This window comes from Labeo rohita, chromosome 20 (assembly GCF_022985175.1).
Source record: "Labeo rohita strain BAU-BD-2019 chromosome 20, IGBB_LRoh.1.0, whole genome shotgun sequence".
Taxonomy (NCBI): domain Eukaryota; kingdom Metazoa; phylum Chordata; class Actinopteri; order Cypriniformes; family Cyprinidae; genus Labeo; species Labeo rohita.
In genome coordinates this window covers 15,455,392-15,469,312 of record NC_066888.1, presented here as the reverse complement: position 1 = coordinate 15,469,312, position 13,921 = coordinate 15,455,392, and the positions used below count along the sequence as shown (strand labels likewise).

Here is a 13,921-nt window from a genome sequence, read left to right as displayed (position 1 = left end):
TTGGACCACTCTTCTTTTGAAAACTGCTCCAGGACATTCAGATTTGAAGGATGCCTTCTCCCAAATGCTGTTTTGAGATCTCTCCACAGATGTTCTATGGGATTCAGATCTGGACTCATTTCTAGCCATTTCAGATCTCTCCAGCGCTTTGTTTGTAACCATTTCTGAGTGCTTTTTGAAGTGTGCTTCAGGTCATTGTCCTGCTGGAAGACCCATGACCTCCGGTGAAGACGCAGCTTTCTGACACTGGCCACTACGTTGCGCCCTAAAATTCTTTGGTAATCATCAGATTTCATGATACCGTTCACACAGTCAAGGCCTCCACTGCCAGAAGCAGCAAAGCAACCCCAAAACATCTTTGAACCTCCACCATGTTTGACTGTAGGCACTGTGTTTTTTTCTTTGAAGGCCTCATTTCTTTTGTCTACTTTTGTCTCATCTGTCCACAGTACGTTCTCCCAGAACGACTGTGGTTTTGTCACATAAGTTTTGGCAAACTCCAGTCTTGCTTTTTTATGCCTTTGTGTCAGCAGTGGTGTCCTCATTCAGATGGCAACGGATAGTGCTAGCCGGCACAGTTGTACCATATGTCTGCAGATCAGCTTGAATTTGTTTGGAAGTTAATCAGGGTTTTTAACCACCATTCAAACAATCCTTCGTTGTAATTTTCTATTAACTTTGCTCTTCCGTCCACGTCCTGGGAGGTTAGCTACAGTGCCATGTGCTGTAAATCTCTTGATGATATTGCGCACAGTGGACACAGGAACATTAAGATCTACATTTCTTTCTTTTCTCCAAGTTTGAGTCAACTTTTCTCCATTTTAACAGGTTGCAAGTGTGATTACTATATTGCCCACACCAGTTACTTGCCACAGGTGTGTCTAAATACAAAGTACAGGAGCATCACATGCTTGAAAAGCAATTATTTCTTACAATTTTGACAATGTGCCAATAATTTTGTCCAGCCCATTTTTAAGTTCTGTGTGAAATTTTATCAAGTTTGACATTTCTTTTCTCAAACAAGAACAATAAGCCTGTGAATATCAAAACATTTGCAATTGGAACAATATTCTGAGAGAAGTGTTGCATTTTCTGACAGAATTGCAAGGGTGCCGATATTTTTGGCCATGACTGTATGCACTTTATTTTGCTTCAAAATCTTGGGCACTATTCACAGCCATTATAAAGCTTGAAAGAGCCAGGACGTTTTTTTAGTATAACTCCAATTGTATTCATCTGAAAGAAGAAGAAAGAAGATGGATGGCTTGAGGGTGAGTAAAACATGAGGTAATTTTCATTTTTGGCTGAAATATCCCTTTAAGAATGAGCGATTATCAGACAGCAAATAAAGTACCATAAAAAGTTGTGGGAAGGATAAGATCTTTCATGACACTAGCTCTCCTCCAAGGTCTCCTTGGCCTAAAAAAGGCTAAAAACACCTTCATTATGGCATTTATGTGCTCACCCCAAAAAAAGAGACTAGAAGTAGATAAATCAGAGCCTTTATATCATGTCCCAGCTGACAATCTTAGAAACAACCTTCAAACTCTGTCCCGACAGCCTGATTCCCATTGGTCACAGCCAAACACCAAAGGCCAAGCTTTACCTCCAATACGTTAAACTCAGTGGTCAGCTGTATGGACTGAGAGCTAACGGGGTGGTCCTAATCCCACCAAATCCCCCAGTCTCCTGCACACCTGACCCAGTGGCATTGAAGAGAAATGAGCTGTCCTACTCCGCGCTGATGTCTTCAGCCATATCCTGCCCCACAGAAAGCTCCTCTTAAAATCTCCTTTGAGTCGTCTGCCTTTTTTTATCACTCCAATCCTCTACAGAAAGAAGGAGAGGAGATAGCAGGAGGAATAATCACAAATAACAAGAATGTCCTTGATCCCTGTCTGTCTGGTGCAGCAGACAGCCTATGGAGTATGAGAGAGCTCTTCCCCTCTCTCTTTCCCTCACAGCAGGGGGTTCTGCAGCAGATGCAGACATTAACCGACAGACTCTCCTTTATCCGGAGAAACCAGACATGACTCTCCTCTCCTTCTCTCCACACTTCTTTTTATTGCAGCTTTTCTCCGGTGAGTGCTCTTACCCTCATTACCAATGCTGCTCTCTTCTCATCACAGAAATGGACCTACGCCTGAATAAAGTGCCAGTGACCACAAAATCTGAGGCCTTGGCAGGAGGACGCATTTCAGGCCACTCTGACTCCGATGCGCCCGGGTTTGACGGACAGCATAATGAGGGAAAAAGAATGTCACGGAGAAAGGCAGAAAGTGGCACATTAGTGCTCAGACTTTTTGTCTTCCATTTCTTCACACGGATAAATTTCACACAGGCATGTGTGGTCTGAAAAACTTTTTGAAGATGTTTTGGGTATGTTTTATTAGTATATCACCAGTATTTAAAGATATAGTTCTAGAAATGCTAGATGGCACAGGCTTATGGGTTCCTAACGCAAACTGTTAAACTATTGCCACAAGCAGATTGGTTCATGTTGCATACACAGCCAATCAGCTTGCTATTTTACATTTAAATGGCTGGTTAGCATTCACTAGAGCACCCTCTGAAACCCTCCACTTCCCCAGCTCCACCTGTATAGATCTGCAACAGGTTATTACAGTATATGCATTATTTGTGCAGCAGCAGTATGTTTTAAATAGGTCACTGTATTGACAGTAGCAAATTCCTGTACTTTCTTTGCTGCAATAATCTACAACAACAGCAATAACCAACAGCAGCAGCAATTCAGCAGCGTAGCAGATCTATTCCGCCAAGACCAAATACATAAACAGTGTCATCCGTTACCATGCTGAAATATTCAGAGCTGTCATGATAGAAATTAAAGTTACATCATTATTTATGCACTCTCATGTTGTTCCAACACAAAAGAATATCTGAAGAAGGTGTTTTTGTCCATATAGTTAAAGTCAATGGGGTTGGCTCAAGGTCCAAAAAGAAGATAAAGTAATCAACAAAACTCCAGTGGTTTAATCCAAGTCTTCTGAAGTGATTAGATAACTTGAAATGTAAACAGTTGTTCATTTTCAAAATATCGATCAACTCAATGGTATACGAAGGCCAAATCAAATATGGCGATAAGCCAATAAAATCAAACCTCATAGAGTTTGACAGTGCCAGTTCAGTTTTCCTTCGACCTTGGTTTTTCTTTTAAGAAGACTGACTCGACTGCATCACTCGCAGTGCTTCATGGTCTTCACAGAGCTTTTTTTGGCACAATACTCTTTTTCTATTCTTAGGTGGAGATTTTTTGCAGAATAATGGGTAGAATTCTGCAGTTAAACATGATTATTTCAAAATAAGTTTAAATAATGTGGGCTGATGGTTTTACAAAAGCACATACCATTGATTAACAACCTCGCAACACTCTCTGTCTTTAAAGGTTTATAAGTTATCATTAAAAATCAATTCCCCTATGGAGTAAATGAATGGATTTTTTACTTTCAGAAGCCCACTGTTGCACTGTTGGTTTTTGAAAGACAGTGTCATGAGGGCATTACCAATGAGGCTTCAAAAGAAGTTGTATGGATTGGTTTTACGCTACCTTTGCGTCCTTGAAATTTTGGACCCCATTTACTTTAATTGTATTGACAACAACTGCTGAAATGTGAGTTCTGCAGTAGAAGGAAAAACAGTTTGGAATGACATAGAAGTGAGTAAATAATGACAGGATGCTCATTTTTGGCTGAAATATTCTTAGAATTATTTATTCTAGAAATCACAGTAAATGCTGAGCCACATAGAGTCGAAGAGGTTAGGTAAGTGCCTTGGCCACAAATCTTTTTATTCGCAGCTACTGCAGCTCTTATATGCTACAATCACAAAGAGTCATTTATTCAGAGACGGTGTGACCCTGAAAAAAGAAAATGGCTGACCTCCGGGTCCCAAAAAAGCGAGTGTTTACTGGGCTGAATCCCTTGGAGACTGCTTTAAAGAGCTAATCTACTGCTCTGGACACCGTCCACATGGCATAAATCACTTTTTAAAATGATTGATTCTCTTTGAAATAAGATGTAGGGACTGCATAACAAATGGAGTGAAGCGAAGACAGAAAATAAGCAAAAGTGTGTCATAAAGAACAGAACACCGTGACTCACAGATATTCAGCAGGCCTCTTTCTGTACCACTGCTGATAATGGTAAAGCTCTGGCCCCTAGAGCTCATTACCAGACAAATACCGTTCCTTTGGTGCACAGCGCTCGTCTATATTCATGCTCTCATGAGATCATTGTTATTATTTTGTTTATTTTTGCACTTTTCCATTGCATCATTATGAGTTAGAGTTGCAGGACTTATACCTTAGTTTCTCGGGTGAAAGTGTTTAGCCTTCGGCTATAAATTCCGAAGAAAATTCTCCATTAAAGGGTTGATTTAGTCGGCAAGGTTGTTGTTGTTTGAAGATAAATCCAATTACACTTTAGCCAATTTTACATCACTTATTTCCTGCGAGACAATATTTAGCGCTTAATAATGTGTCTTTTTACCACGGACTGCTGTGAAATTCACGTGACAACGTTGCATCAGATAAGAAGTGCTTGGTACTCGCTTTATTTTTTCAGATAAAAAGGTTTCAGATAGTCATAAACCAGGGTGCTTGAGGATAATGCTCTCATCTACGTATATGAATCTTTTAAAGATTAATAACATCTGACGCCTTTGATAGAAAGGCCCGACTCCAAAGTGGCGATGCAGCAGCCGCAACAGACAGAAAAGGTCATCCCCAGCGCTTGTTTCCATCCTTTGACTGACAAATTATCACAGGAGAGAGACAATAGAGGTCTTATCGTTGGGATCTGCGTGGTCCGAGCGAGGCGCTGGCACGCTGCGGTACAGTCTCGGCCCCTGACGACCCCCCTTCTCGCTTGGCACTACTTATCAAGCGCAATGTCCCCCAGCTCGGGTGGAACAATTCGGAAAGGTCAGTCTCAGCTGGTCCCCATGCTCAGCAGTTGGTCTCTTTGGCTGTGCAGCCAGGCTCCAGCTGAGAGCAGCTGCAGTAACTCTGTCACCCAACACCCTGCAGGGACGGTTGAGCTCAAATTATGCTTTACGAACAGTGAACAGGCCATTTATTCAAATGCTGTTATAAGGCATTCAAATAACTAAGTTTGGTGTGAAACAGCAATATCATGTATTATGTGATATATCACCGTTTAGCTCACACTGTGAAAAATGTTCGGGCCCACTTTATATTAGGTGGCCATAACTATTATGTACTTACATCAAAAAATAAGTACAATGTACTTGCTCTGTTCATATTTATTGCAAAACGGGTTCGTTTAGGGACAGGTTTGGTGGTATGGGTATGTTTAAGGGTGGGTTAAAGTTAAAGGGATTTGTCAACAGTGTAATTATAAATGTATTTACAGAAATTCATTACAGATGTAATTACATGCAGGTATTTTTTTTTTAAATACAATGTAAAAACACAATAAGTGCATTGTGTCAAATGTGACCCTGGACCACAAAACCAGTCATAAGTAACACGGGTATATTTGTAGCAATAGCCAAAAATACACCATATGGGTCAAAATTATTGTTTTTTATTTTATGACAAAAAATGTTCCATGAAGCTATTTTGTAAATGTCCTACCCTAAATATATTAAAAACTAATTTTTAATTAGTAACATGCATTGCTAAGAACTTCATTTGGACAACTTTAAAGGTGATTTTCTTCATATTTTGATTTTTTTTTTTTTTTGCACCCTCAGATTCCAGATTAGCAAATAGTTGTATCTCAGCCAAATATTGTCCTATCCTAACAAACTATACATCAGTGGAAAGCTTATTTATTTAAATTACTGAACCTTATGACTGGTTTTGTGGTCCAGTCACAAATTAATTCAAATATAAGTACATAGTTGTTAAGGCAACCTAATATGTGGGGCCCAAATGTTCTTTCAGAAAATAAATGTTTGTAAAATCTATAACTTCCTACAATGCTCTATTTTTGGTAACATTTTCTGCAGGCTACATCGCTACACCAGTAAGGTTTGGCAATTGATTGTCTTTAAAAGTAAGTCATTTGAATCATTCATTGAACTACTTCTTTCAAAAACACAATTCATTCAGGATTTAAACAAATGAATTTTTATGAGTGAATCACTGAATCATTCATTCAAGCAATTTGTTCAGAAGCTTTATTCTGGAACAAAAAAATTGACTGCCTTTATGAGTGAAAATGAATAATTCACTCAGGAATTTAAAAAACTATATTCTTTATGAATGAGTCACTGAATCATTCATTGAAACTATTCGTTCAAAAGCACCGATTCGATCTGGAAAAAACAACTGCGTTTTGAATAAAAAAAGTCAATAACTCAACTGATGCATTTGTAAACACTGGTTCTCTCAGGAATTATAAAAGTGATTCTTTATGAATAAGTCATCAATTCATTCATTCTAATGATTTGTGACCCTAGACCACAAAACCAGTCTTAAGTAGCAATATTTGCAGCAATAGCCAAAAATACATTGTATGGGTCAAAATTATAGATTTTTCTTTTATGCCAAAAATCATTAGGATATTAAGTAAAGATCATGTTCTAAGAGGATATTTTGTAAATGTACTACTGTAAATATATAAAAATCTATTTTTTAATTCGCAAAATGCATTGCTAAAAACTTCATTTGGACAACTTTAAAGGCGATTTTCTCAATATTTAGATTTTTTTGCACCCTCACATTCAAGATTTTCAAATAGTTGTATCTCAGTACTATCCTAACAAGCCATACATCAATGGAAAGCTTATTTATTCAGCTTTCATATGATGCATAAATCTCAATTTCAAAAAACTGACCCTTATGGCCAGTTTTGTGGTCCTGGGTCACAAATGATTAATTCAAATTTAAGTACATAGCATTTAAGGCCACCTAATATGTGGTGACCAAATGTTCTTTCATAAATGTTTGTAAAATCTACAACTTCTTACAATGCTCTATTTTTGGTAACATTTTCTGCAGGCTACATCGCAACAGCAGTAAGGTTTGGCAGTTGACTCTCAATTCATTGCACAATTCATTGAGGAATTAAACAAGTGAATTTTTATGAGTAAATCACTGAATCATTCATTCAAGTAAATTATTACTGATATATTCTGGAACAAAAAATGACCGCCTTTATGAGTAAAATACTGAATAATTCACTCAGAAATTTAAAAACTATTTTAACTTTATGAATGAGTTATTGAATCATTCATTAACTATTCGTTCAAAAGCACTGATTCAATCTGGAACAAAAACAACTGCCTTTTTGAATAAGAAAGTAAATAATTCACTCAAACGATGCGTTTGTAAACACTGGTTCTCTCAGGAATTATTCAATTCATTCATTCTAATGATTCATTCTTTAGGAACAAAAAACGAAAACCTTTATGAGTGAGAATCAAATTTAATCACTCACTCCAATTATCTGTTTATAAATTTCATGTTTATTCAAGAACAAAACAAGTGGCTTATTTCAGAATACAAATGGCTGAATTTGATGCCGTTTTGGATATATTAATTGTCTTTACCTGCAGTACAGAGTATGTTTCAAGTTCAAGGGAATACTAAAAAAAAGCTGTTTCATTGCAGATGCACAATGGATTGCAGGTAAAAATTCACCTCAACCAACCTTCTTTTTGTTTTCTGTCTAATAAAGTATTCTCTTCTGTGAGTTCACCTAAGTAAACTTTCAGAATGAATCAAAATAAATCACAAACATGAACTGCTTTTTTACAAACTTGATTGATCAAATCAAAAAAGTGATTAATTCATGAATTTGGTATTGCTAGTTCTGAACCATCAGACAAGGATTTATGAGTAATATATTTTACTGAGGCACAGCAGTATTTCATCAGAGCTCATGCATTCAGTATAAATCATGACACCCCTGCCTATGATTGGCAGATATTGCATACAAAGTAGGTACTTCTTCTGATTAAGCAATTACATTGCAACTGTTAAAGTATGTTCCATGTAGTATGAATCTTTGTAATATGAAAGAAATCCAGACGTACTACATTCATGTTGTTATTACCATGTGGCCTATCACTCAAACAATTAGTTCAAAAACTCTACTTCAGACCCCTCCTCAGTACGCCGCTTGGAGAAGTCACGATGGTTAATTTTTCTGTGGATTCTTTTAGAACTATTTTCATTGGTGGAATATCCTCACAAATAATTTCTAATATTATATTTAAAAAAGAAAAAACAACATTCACCAAAATACAGTGTTTGTCAAAGACGGTAATATTTGCACAGGCAACAATTTCTGGCCATACAGGCCATATGCATGCCAAACCACACTACAGATGCGTTTAGTTTGCTCTAGGCTTATGCTGTATAAAATGTATAAAATGCAGGAACAGCACTCGGTGAGCATAGCAATTTCTCACAGGGCTCTTTTATGTGGGTGCCCAATGTTACAGCAGCAGCAGTAGACTAGTACTAATCAGCTTGTTGGGTTTATTCTTCAGCTGATTTATTTTAAGTGTCACATAAATCCAGAGCAAATGAATGGAGCATTTAGATAGAGTTAAAATTCTTTAACAAAATGACTGCACACAGTCCCCTGATGCTCTCTCTGTTTTGCTTGTCTGGCTGCAGCAGAGGGAATTGTTCTACTTACACAAAATGATCTGCATGAATATTTACAAAAAACAGCCTTTCTTGCACCCCCTACCCCACACGTATACACACTCTCTTCCTACTCCAATTAAACATTGTTTGTCTTATTTGGGACATGGATATTCATAATGCCAAGCTTAAGAGCTTACGGCATCTAAAAAGCCATAAACGAAAGACAAATGTTTGTCAGCTGCAGAAACATTATGCAATCAATCAACTTATTAGAGGCAAAAGATTATTTCCACTTCAACAGAGTGCTGATACCGGCATAAGGAAATTAATGAATTTATTCTAATTGTATCACAGCAATGCATATGTACCTACGATGTGTTCTGTGGCTGCTTCAACACTTTATCATAGTGAAGGTAATGGAGCGCTTCCTCCTTGTGGTGCAAACGTGATAGAGCACCAGTGCCTCCATGTGGTGGGACGACAAAGTCAGTGAGACCGCGTTTCACTTCTTTCTATTAGTCCTTCAAAGAGTTAGTAATACCGCTCAAAATTGTGGCTATGTTGATGGCAAAGTGCACAGATGAACTCTCACTAAGGTTCTTGTTAGACAGAATGATGCCTGTTCCCGTGCCTTACAGACGAGGGCAATGTTGTGTGTCTGAGGGCATTCTGGATGAAGACAACCTAGCAACACAAGGTAAGCAAATATCATCTGTTCGGAGTGCAGATCCCACACCATATGCTTACCCTTGTACTTGTCTCAGACGAACGTGGATGAGCATTCTAATGAGCCATTTGGCTTTATCATTAAGTCTAATTATTACATGGGGATGTAAATGGTACCTGTGTGGCCACAATTCAATATATCCGCTCAGCTTAATTACTATCACTGCATCATCATAATGGCACTATGTTTAAGAGAATTGATTGCATTCATTAAAATGTACTGAAAAGTCTGTTTTGGAGATTTATGAGGAGTATTTGTTGTATATGTTGATTTTACGTAAGCTCTGTATTCTTATAAAAATGTCCATAAGAAAGTTTTTTAATAACAGCTTTGCTGTGTAAGTTTCTTTACTTTTTTTAAGTTAAGTAGTCCACATATTAAGATATGTGTTTATACAGGAATTGAAATATATTCACCAAGCTAATCTATCTTAAAGGAGAAGTGTACTTCTAGAACAAAAATTTACAAATAATTTACTCACCCCCTTGTCATCCAAGATGTTCATGTCTTTCTGTCTTCAGTTGTGAAGAAATTATGATTTTTGAGGAAAACATTTCAGGATTTTTCTCCATAATGTGGACTGCAATGGTGTACCGAGTTTAAACTTCCAAAATGCAGTTTAAACTTCTTAACCTCAAATGCTTGTCTTATCTAGCACTGCCTGAACTCTGTTTTTTTTACAGTTCAAGACAGTTAAGGTATGTCGAAAAACTCCCTTCTCATTTTCGCCTCCAACTTCAAAATCGTCCTAGTTTTTAGATATACCCTAACTGTCTTGAATGAGAAAAAGCAGAGTTCAGGCTGACCTAGACAACATGAGCATTTAAAGTTAAAAAGTACATAAATTGTAATTTTTTTTTTTTTTTTTTTTTTTTTTTTAGAAAATAACTGATTGTTTTGTAAGATAAGACCCTTCTTCCTCGGCTAGGATTGTTTAGAGGCCTTTTAAGCTGCATTTAAACTGCATTTTGGATATTCAAACTTGGGGGCACCATTGAGGTCCACTATATGGAGAAAAATCCTGAAACGTTTTCCTCAAAAAACATAATTTCTTTACGACTGAAGAAAGAAAGACACAAACTTCTTGGATGACAAGGGGGTGAGTACATTATCTTTAAATTTTTGCTCTGGAAGTGGACTTCTCCTTTAATTAAATTAAATTAAATTACATAAAAACATATTTACATATTTACATAATTACTGAAAAGTCTGTATGGGCCATTCTACAGAATTGATCAAAGTCAGAGTTGGAAACATCTTGAAAAAAAATGTCTTTTTCCCAATAAAATCTGTATGTATGCAAATTGTATAATATCCAAGGTACACATTTCTAGTAATTGTGCAGTTAATTGTCTTTTTTTTTTTTTTTTTTGGAAGTTTTGGAATATTTGTCCCAAATTTGTTACTACCGAAACACAGTAGCAATTTTTTAATTAGAAGGGTTATATTGACCTATTAAGACTTTGCTTACATCTACATTGCAAATATATTTTTTGCTATTTATTAAAATCAATAACAATTACATTTTAACAATATTTCAAATGTAATTCATGAGATTTGTTGTATTTTGAATCCAATTTTTCTTTGTAAAAGGCAAAAAGTTGATCATACTGATTTCAAGTTAAGGATTTATTAGTTTGATCATAATATCTTAATTGATAATATACTTTATTTTTGACAAAACATCCCATGTTTTGGAAGTAACTGCACATTTTCGGTAGTGACCACATCACATTACAGAATTGCATACTAAGACACTACTAAAATAAAAAATTGTGTAAGTGTACTAAAATTTTTATTTCCCCCAAATTAAAGGATTTAGTGTTCCCTTTTGTTACTAACAGAACAATGATGACATGTTTCAATCGTGACTTTCAGTAGTGACAATTTTATGGGATAACACCCTAAAAAACAAAGATGTCACTATTGAAACACCACCAAATGTTTTGGTACAGTTGTACACACATAAAATAAATGTTATGGAATAACTCCCAAAAAAGTGTGCTTAATTGCAGAAAAAAAGGTGTTCGGTAAAGACATTTAATCGAAAAGACAGATTTTTCAAACTTTTGAACACATTTATCTCAAAATGATTTGACCTATCTACTCACACCTTGTAGCTATGAGAGAGGAGGACACAGGAATATTTCCTGATCATGAAATTAGTGGTGTAGTTAAAATCAGTCTCAGCCAATGGATCAAAACATACACTGTTTCAGTAGTGACATAAAAAAAAAAAACTTAATACATAAAGTTTTATAATTTACAAAGTTTTTTCACTTTTTAAAATAATCAAAAACATACTTTTAAAAACAACAATGGAAAAAAATGTGAAAAATATTTCAATATCATTTTCATAAGTTAAAAATTTAGGCTTTAGGGTTCGGGACAGCCACCTCCCAATTGAAGTACCCAATAATTGATAAATTTTTATATATAAGAAGCTTACTGATATTTTAAATATTTTTGTGAGTTTCAATAGATAATAGAAGAATCTCAGTAAACATCTAAGATTTGAATACTTGTGTTTAAATGTGTTTTTTGGTTGTGGGACAGCAGTTTAGACTAGTTCTGTAGAATGGCCCATATATTTTGATATTTATGAGAAGTTTTCTGTTTATTGATTTGGCTAAATATACAAAACTTTCATAAGAAAGTCCCTGAGAGGAAGAGTAAAGATTATTGTTTGGGGGAGACCAGGGCTAGTTGTCACAGGGGCTACATCTGCATAACTAAGGTTTTGAGTCAATATTCATTCATTCAGTTATTTATCCATTCATCCATTCATTTAATTGATCTGTCTTTCATAATTGTTTCAATTTGGCTGAAATCCATTACAAGGAATCTTTTTTTGTTGTTGTTGTTGGGGGTGGGGGTCATAGTAATGAAGTATTTATTTTAATTATTATTTTATTTAATTCTACCCCAGGCATTACAGGTATGTGGCTATACACAAATCGAAATATCAATAATAAACACACTGACAAATACTAGCCCTGGTCTCCCCCACTTCCTGCCAGTACTCAGTATCTCAAATAAATGAAAGGGACAGACCTGCACTATTACTCATGCCATGGAACCCACAGTGGAAATGATGTCACCATTTCCCCAGAGAGGACAGAGCACCGCTGGAAAGGTTACTTCATTTCAGTAACTTTGTTTGCATATGAACGAATGTTGTTTATAGTTTTCCAGCAGTGTTTTTTTCCAATGATGAATAGGGATCATTTTCAGCTGTCATGAAATGATGGTTGAAATTCTGGGTTTAAATTTAGCTCACCGAGGGCATGTGACCAGGTTGCTCAGCAAATTTGATTTGTTGATCAGTTTGATATCATTCCAGTTAATGACACAACACTGTACAAATAGACTTGGATAGGTAGGGAACACAAATGCTTTTTAGACATTTGTGTGCTTTTTAGACAAGTGACAATATGACAAAAAACAATTTAATGTACTGAATTGTTTCAAACTCATTTTAGTGCAGCACTATGACATTCTAACTGTGGACAACTGAAGCATTCGGCAGTGATTCAGACTATGATATAGTCACTTACCTATGAAATTATTTTCAAACAAGGCAGTAATAAAGTCCAACGGTAAGGTCTGATCAAACCATTTTCCCTATGAAACAGAGAAGAACATCATTACTGACAATAATTCAGTTCTGCTTTTTCCAGTGGTTAAACAATGATCAGATAAGGGCTGTTTGCCAACCATTGATTCACAATGAGAGATGTTCATTATTATGTTCTTAAAAAAAAATCGTACAATATCTTTTAACTAAACATCACTGCAATGTCCCGACAGAAGGAAAAGGTTCATTTTAAATATATACCTCTTTTGTTAGGTTTCACCATTGTGCCATACATTTTATTTACACATTTATGAAATCTGGAAATAGTAAGTTTCATCCTGAAGGCCTTTTTTCCATTTCACCTGCTATGATTTGAAGTAATTATAAATATATATTCTTGTCACAATACTGACATTTCAACTCTGTTATACTATTTTAGCTAATTCCCCTTGTTTTATTTATCATCCCTGGTGAAAAAAACAGCATATGCTGGTAGCTATGTTTTGATGCTGGAATGCTGGTTAGGTAGGTTTTGATGGTGGTTTATGCTGGTCCTTAGCTGGTTTAAGCTGGTCCTTTGCTGGTTTTTGCTGGTCATGTTGCTGGTCAAGGACCAGCATAAACCAGCAAAGGACCAGCTTAAACCAGCATCAAAACCTACCTAACCAGCATATGCTGGATTTTTCACCAGGGATCATTTAATACATGACTGATGAGCAAAATATTACATTGTCAATGATAAAAGATTAGATGACTGTGTTAACAATGGAGGTGAAAATAAGATTGGAAATGTATTATTTCATATATAGCTTAATTCTACTACTCAAGAAGTTATTCAGAGATAAAATAAGATGTGTATTGCTTAAATAAGACGTGTTGCTTTTTCATAGTCCTTCATGCAAACTTACGACGTTACCTGATGCAATAAAGATGCTACTCGATCAGGATAATGAAATTGGTGCATTTTTTTCTTCTCATTAGAAATACACCTCCAGAAAAAATACTACTACACCACGAATGCCCTGTTATA

General features: G+C 36.0%; 1 long non-coding RNA gene across 1 annotated transcript in view; it reads right to left on the bottom strand.

Annotated features, from left to right (window-relative positions):
- The window catches only part of LOC127182745 (uncharacterized), a 33,260-nt gene extending 19,340 nt beyond the window's left edge, over window positions 1-13,920 (bottom strand). The window contains exons 1-2 of the long non-coding RNA XR_007829951.1: window positions 13,808-13,920; window positions 12,872-12,938 (exon numbers count right to left, since the gene is read on the bottom strand). This is a non-coding gene — a long non-coding RNA (uncharacterized LOC127182745). The remainder of the gene's footprint in view (window positions 1-12,871; window positions 12,939-13,807) is intronic.
- Between the last annotated feature and the right edge of the window lies 1 nt (window position 13,921).